Raw genomic sequence first — 7,181 nt, forward strand, 5'->3', positions numbered from 1 at the left:
AGTCTATGGATATGAAAAGCTGATATTTTAGCATAATATTAATACGAACGTGGTATCCTCTAGCCCAGCGATCGGCAACCTTTTAGCAGCAAGGGCCACATAGTAGTCAAGAAACTTGACGCGAGCTGCACTTTGTCAATATCATCAATATGTGTGACTTTATCTGACATTTTTGTTTGACAATATTACATACTCGTACACATTACACAATATTAGCCATGGGTGCTCGCGTGCCGCCTTGCCGACCGCTGCTCTAGCCGATTTGGCCGATTTGAATCTTTATTGCATTTGTATTGATATTGACAAGTGTTGATGTATGGGCTAGAGCAGCGGTCGGCAACCTGCGGCCCGCGGGCCGAAGCGGCTCGTGAAACTGTCACTTGCGGCCCGAGTGCCGCCTTGGCTATTTTGTATGTAATAGTGACAAACGACAATGTTTCATAAAGTCATAAATATTAACAAAGTACGGCGCGCGTCACCTCCGTTAACTACTATGTGGCCCGTGGCTGCTAAAAGGTTGCCGACCGCTGGTGTAGAGGATAAATAGTATGGTGTAGAAATACAAATATACGATTATGAGGAATCGCCCTTATTGAGAACTGATGAAGTGAGCCCTTTTCCCTAGCATCATCGCATAATAATATCTATCTCCTAATTAGAAAAGGAAGTATGTACTGTGTTTGTGAGTTTTCTCGTTCTAACATAAGACAATAGAACGAGACAGTATGAATGTAAGTTGTGATTGTTTTATACCAACACAATCCACTTTTTAAATGTTCAATTATAAATTCTATGATTGTTTTAAACATATCTTACTGTTCAATTTATTAGACGTTAGTGTTAGTAAGGTTTACTCGGGTAATTCCGAATGTCAAAAACTGTCGGATAATTCCGAAAAGAGACTTTTATTATGATGGAATTTAGGGTGATTTTCATCTGAATTTCGGAATTATCCGACATTCGGTATTACCCAAATACACCTTATAATTTACTCATTATATTTTATAGTTACTAAGCTCTTGTCAATCTCTATAACTTATATTATTGTAACTTCTATATTTAATTCCAAAAAAAGACTATGTGTTCCACAGAAAAAGTGGGTTACACTGTAAAAATATGTGTTGACTATAATCTTTTATTTTCATAACCACATCACACTGACCAAACTAGAAAAAAAAATTAATGTTTTAACTTATAAAGGTGAAGGGGTGGGCAAAACCGGAAAAAAGAGGTGTCTTTGTCGAAATAGTTTGGTCGTATTATGGCATATGGTGGTCTGGAAAGTGATTATTCCTGTCGAAAATACACTCTAGTATTGGATAATGTAATCGTTATGTGTCTGTCTGTTATAATGAAGGCTAGAAAGTACATTTAAAAACTAGTTTTAAGAAATACTTATATGCATTTTATTCCATCCGGACAGAATTTTACGACAGCAATTTTTTTTAACTTACTTGTAAGACCTTTGTCTATTTTCTAATAGTGCAGTTTTCTTCAAAATAGTTGTATTATAGGTTGTAGACCCAAAACCACCTAGTGCCTACGAAATCGTCGCACTTAATCGTCGGACTACGATTGCTCTGTATATTGCGCAGGCGCTTTTATAGCGTAAAGATAAAAATATTACACGAATATATACCATGACATAGAATAGAGTATACTCTTTTAAAGAAAAATCTAATATAATGCGTAAATTATTCTAAAAAAAAATAAAAAATGATCTAAATTAATTTAGTAAATTACGTGGATTTGAACATACTTTGTTTTTAAAATTATTAGATAAAGGATTTGTACCGTTTGTAGCAAAGAAAGAAAGCGACGTTGCAAGTTCGTGCATTGTTCGAAATCGCCACGTGCGCTTTGCGCTGCTGCCAGACTGGTTCGTTGTTTGTTGTTTGGACATTTAGAAAACTTGTCAATCTTGCTTGCCATTGTGTTGTTTATAGCGTTCCGCGACGATTCTGTATGAGTTAGCGTGTACTCCTTATCGTTTTATTCCTGTTACTTGTTATCATTCGTTGTTATTGTTTTGTTTGTTATTGAACTTAGTGTTTTGTGTGGTACAAGTCGTTTCGTACTAATAACGTACGTGTGCGTACGTACTTTATGTTTGAAAATCCCTTAGAATGGGAAACAAGAAAGGACGAAAACCTAGTGCATCAGTGAGGTTGAAGCGGAAACGTATAAGCAAACATGCTCTGGAATGTCGTTACAACAAAGCCGCTGCACAGTAAGTACCTACCTACCTATAATAACAAACTTACCTCTCGTGATATAGATCCGTGCGTGAGAGTATTGTTTTTATTTTTATTATAAAGGTTACTTTCAATGATCAGACAGGCCGAATACTAGGGGTTTAGTCTAGCAGACCAATAAAAGCCTGCAGCGATTTTGATAGCCCACGCAGTGCAACTAGTGCAAGTGCTATTTATAATTATATTTTCATAGAAGTTTGACGTTTACTGATCAATAACTAGGTACAATAGAATAATTTCCTTATTTTATTATTATTGCCTAACAAAATAAGACTAATGATCTCGTTAATTGGATGGAATCTTTATAGTATAGCTCACGTACACTGTATTTTTCTTCTAGGCCACCTGATCCACATGACCAAATTGACAGTGAAGTGTGTCTTCTGTTCAAGAAACCACAAATCAACCTGAACCGTAAGTGTTATTAAATTTGGATGAGTAATAATAATAATATTAAGTAGGTACTTATGTTTAATTTTACCTCACAGCCAGGTTAGCCTGCATTTATGCTAGCTGGAACCAAACTGGTGGTACATACCCGCACCCGCAGATATTCATACATGTCAATATTTAACAAATTCCTTCCAGCATGGTTACCATTGGAACCATATTTAGTAAGCCTCTGGTATCTATTTCGAAAGCAGTATGTCATGAACTATAATATGTTGGTATTTGAAGTTTTCAATGCGTTTTTCTGTTGTTACTTACAAATGGTAATAAATTGCATTAGGTACCATAGTGTCTGTAGTCAATAAGTCGGGCAGCAGCTCAAAATTTCTGTAAAGCAGATACAGATGGACTGCAACCTAACTGCAATTTGTGTATGATTTGCACGCCAACTGCGATGTCAGCATGCAGTTTCCATACAAGTTGTAGTTGGGTGCAGTCCGTCTGTACCGGCCTTAAGCTGCTCATTTTAAGTAATACAAATAAATAATTTTGTGAAATAGGTCCTGTGTCTGGTGTCCATGTCCCAATATATATCTGTAATTTAATTGATTTGACTTGTTTTAAGCAGGAAATTGTAAATAAGTCAAAATACAAACATGTTTTTCAAACAGGTTTGCCATACATGGAGTCGGTCACATAATGGAGCATGTGGTTACTTGTTTAATTACAGCTTATTTATATTTTTCATTGTTACAGATCTTCTGCTCATGGATATAATTTGAGTGAAGACACTGAAGGCAATGATTTTATTATAATACCTGAAAATATACCTACTGGCCCTGAACAGTAAGTAAAGATTTTATTTTATATTTATTACATGAGTTGAAAACATTGACATATATCTAAAGATGGGCCTTACGGGCGTTAATTCGTAAGTGACACTGCTGAACTAGCATCATTCTTAGTGTAGTGCCTGTAAGGGTCCATATATTTCAATGATTCAATAGCACTGTTCAATAGTTATTTGTTTTACAGGGGGGCAAAGTTGTTGTTTAACCGCTCATGCTAATATTGATGCCCGAGCAAGCGAAAGATTCCAAAATTGGAAAATTGGAACCTTGAGCGTTGCGAGGGTTTCAAAGCATGAGGTTTAAACAAAATTTGCCCCCGAGTGAAACACAAAATTTTTCACCACATCAAACTGAAGCAATTATTAAACGTAAAATATCAAACAAAATCAAACCAAATCCAAATTAATGTTATTAAATGTTTATCATCCAAAATCATCATTTAAGTCAATTCTACCAGCAAACCGCTACCGCTTCCAGGACCAGAGGCGACACGACCTAGATCTGCCGAAACATAGATTAAGAAAATCTGCTCTCAACATACACATACTTAGGACCTAAACTTTATAATAAGATCCCAAGGAGTATAAAAAAACGTTCACACCAACTTAGGATTTATATTAAAACTGAAGTCGTTTTTAATCCAAAAGGTCTATTATTCCGTTGCTGAATTCTGGGATGAATAGCTCGACGATAAATATTATTTTGAATTTTTTATGACATTCTGAGAATTTTATTGTTGTATTTTTATTCTTTAACCGACTTCCAAATCTCAAAGAAGGAGGTTATCAATTCGGTTGTATTTTTTTTTTTATGTTTGGTACTCCATATCTCCGTCATTACTGGACCGATTTTGAAAATTCTTTTTTTGATTGTATATATATGCATACAGATTGGTCCCGTTTTTGTCAAAACCCAGTTCTGATGATGGGATCCATGAGGAATCGAGGGAACTCCTCAAATCTTAGAGGCATACATGTACTGTATTTAATGAAATATTTCTAAAAGTTTATTTTTAAAAGGTAGTTTTAATTAATTTGTTGTTATTTTATTAATAATTTTCTATAATTTCAGTGGCCATGAAACAAAATATGGCAGGAGGATTGTCAATGTGGCCCAGTTCTTTGACAAGTTACAAGAAATATCTGCACATGGCCCTCTCAATTGCGGATTAAAATCAGTCCAGATCATATCAGAAACACGAACTGGTCTTATCTCACTTTACACATTAGAGTGCAAAATGTGCAATATGAGGTTTCATATTCACAATGACAATGCTGCTGATACATTGGACTTGAACATTAGCGCAGTGGCAGGCACAGTAGCAATTGGGTGTGGCTACACTCAACTCACTGATTTAACAGCTGCTATTGGCATACCTCTAATGTCAAAAAATATATTTTCTGCCAGAATGGCGGTTGTACACAAAAAGTGGGAAGAAGAATTGTATAAATCAATGACCCAGGCTGCTGAAGAAGAACGCGAATTAGCTATAAAAGAGGGAATAGTCAATTCTGAAGGCATTGCTATCATAGATGTGATAGCTGATGGATGTTATTCCAAAAGGTCCTATAGAAAGAATTATTCTGCTTTATCAGGTGCAGCTGCTATTATTGGCAAAAGGACTAATAAAATATTGTATGTAGCAATAAAAAACAAGTATTGCTCAATTTGCTCTGTAGCACAGAGTAGAAACATAGATGCAAAGGAACACAATTGTGGAAGGAAAAAATGGAAAGGCAGCTAACAGAATTTTATTTAGATTGTCTTCTGCCCGAAATTATTGACCCCAGGCACACACGGAAAATGCCGATTAGAGACCCCGCCTACATAACAGAAGCCATTAATGAGAAAGAGAGGAAGAAAACCTCTGCGCCACCAAGAAAAAGAAAACTAGCTGAAAACAGTGAAAACATACCACCGCCCCCCAGCCGTCGTAGTCGCGATAAATAAACGATAAAAACTGTTTTATTTGTATTATTCCAAATATAACATTATAGTGTTCAAAATTACACGAAGAAAACCGAGATGTTGGTTTTTATTTTAATTCTACTAGGTAATGCAAAAATTGCTTTTATGTCTATGTGTAATTCTGAACACTAGGAACTTTTTTATTTTATTAATTACCTTTCCATGCCCAGTGGTGAATTTGCAGTCTTGGCTGCCCTAGGCCTCAGGCCCTGAAGTAAATACAGTCACGGTTTGTGATTGTTGAACCATTTAGACTCCTCACTAAATTGCTTATTCAATACGTACGCTATGGAATGTCCAATTTAGCTAGAGCCCTAAATGGATCAACAATCACGGAGTGTGACTGTACTAGCCACCTCTTTCTCAGCACCTACCATATTATTATAAACTGGCCACCCTAGGCCCGGGCTTTAGGGCAAATCCGCCACTGTCCATGCCTGATATAGGGGATAAATGGGGATATTATTATTCTCATCGGTCACCTACATAGGGCCGAAAAAAATATGGGCTCTGAAGGGACTCTACCTTGAAACGTTGAGATAGAGTTGAGATCTCTCTGCTTAGCCTTAAGGTTGACTGGTAGAGAATGCCTTATGGCATTAAGTCCGCCTTTTGTACTATAAGATTTTTCTATTGTAAATAAATAGCTTGCTCAACTTATTATAGGTACAAGTAGAAAAAAAACTTAATGCAGTTTTACTATAGGTACATATAGCAAAATTAAAAGAATGTTTCCTTTTTACGTAAAATAAGCTAAGTATTATTTGGTATTATAAAGATTTAAAAGGTAGTTCCAGGGCCCATAGAATTTTTCTATCATGTAGGGAAGTCTGCAACGATTTCGATAGCATGCAGAGCAAGTGTTATTTTATACGTCATAATTTATTTCATAAAAGTTTGACGTTTAAAATAACACTTGCACTGCGTGTCCTATAAAAATCGATGCAGACTTATCTTGGTCTAACTCAAGTTGTTAGATCAGCAGTCGATGTGGAACAGAAACTTTATTTCACTTGTCTTGTCTTGTCATTTATTTATATTATTTTACCTGTATAAGCGCCATCTGTTCGTTAAGCCGCGCGACTGTTCAACGATAGTCGCAATAGCGCTATGGATCTTAACTCTTGAATAAATACAGAGATGGCGCGCAAATCAAAACCAATCGATACAGACATCCAAGGGCACTTGCTTTACTCTACACCTAAACTAAAATAATAATTGCTCTTCTGTTCATTTTGTCTATTAAAAGTTTAACATAATATTTACATAATGACACGCTTGTCGATCGACACGGGTTTGCTCAGTTTTTCCAAAATCACAAGAATGTAAAAATATGAAAACTGGACCTAAATAGGTTTTTACTTTAGCATTAAAAAGAACGCATACTATCTGATTATCAAGTATCACATCAAAATACTACCAGTGTCCGATTGTATTTAGAAACGCATGCATATTTCTGCGAAGTTTTTTCATATCGTAAAAAATATATATTTCACCATAAATTCTCTAAAAAGAGTTGGTAACACTGTTTTGTGTACTTGTATTATCAACCGTATAATGTTAACAATAAAGTTGATATTAGTTCACCATTGCTATAACAACCTATTTGGGTACAGTTGTTTTTCGGAAACACCTTTGCTTGCTGTGTTCACTGTAGCTAAGAATTACTAAGATCTATATTTTTGAAATACATACATCAATGTTATCTGAATTGTTT

At 35.5% G+C, this 7,181-nt stretch overlaps 1 long non-coding RNA gene across 1 annotated transcript; it reads left to right on the forward strand.

The window, feature by feature from the left end:
- Positions 1–1,189: 1,189 nt before the first annotated feature.
- Positions 1,190–5,460, forward strand: LOC134670836 (uncharacterized). The gene is made up of 4 exons (XR_010099135.1): positions 1,190–2,230; positions 2,596–2,669; positions 3,402–3,491; positions 4,568–5,460. It is a non-coding gene; the product is annotated as an uncharacterized LOC134670836 (long non-coding RNA).
- The last annotated feature ends 1,721 nt before the right edge of the window (positions 5,461–7,181 follow it).

Source organism: Cydia fagiglandana, chromosome 14, assembly GCF_963556715.1.
Source record: "Cydia fagiglandana chromosome 14, ilCydFagi1.1, whole genome shotgun sequence".
Lineage (NCBI taxonomy): Eukaryota > Metazoa > Arthropoda > Insecta > Lepidoptera > Tortricidae > Cydia > Cydia fagiglandana.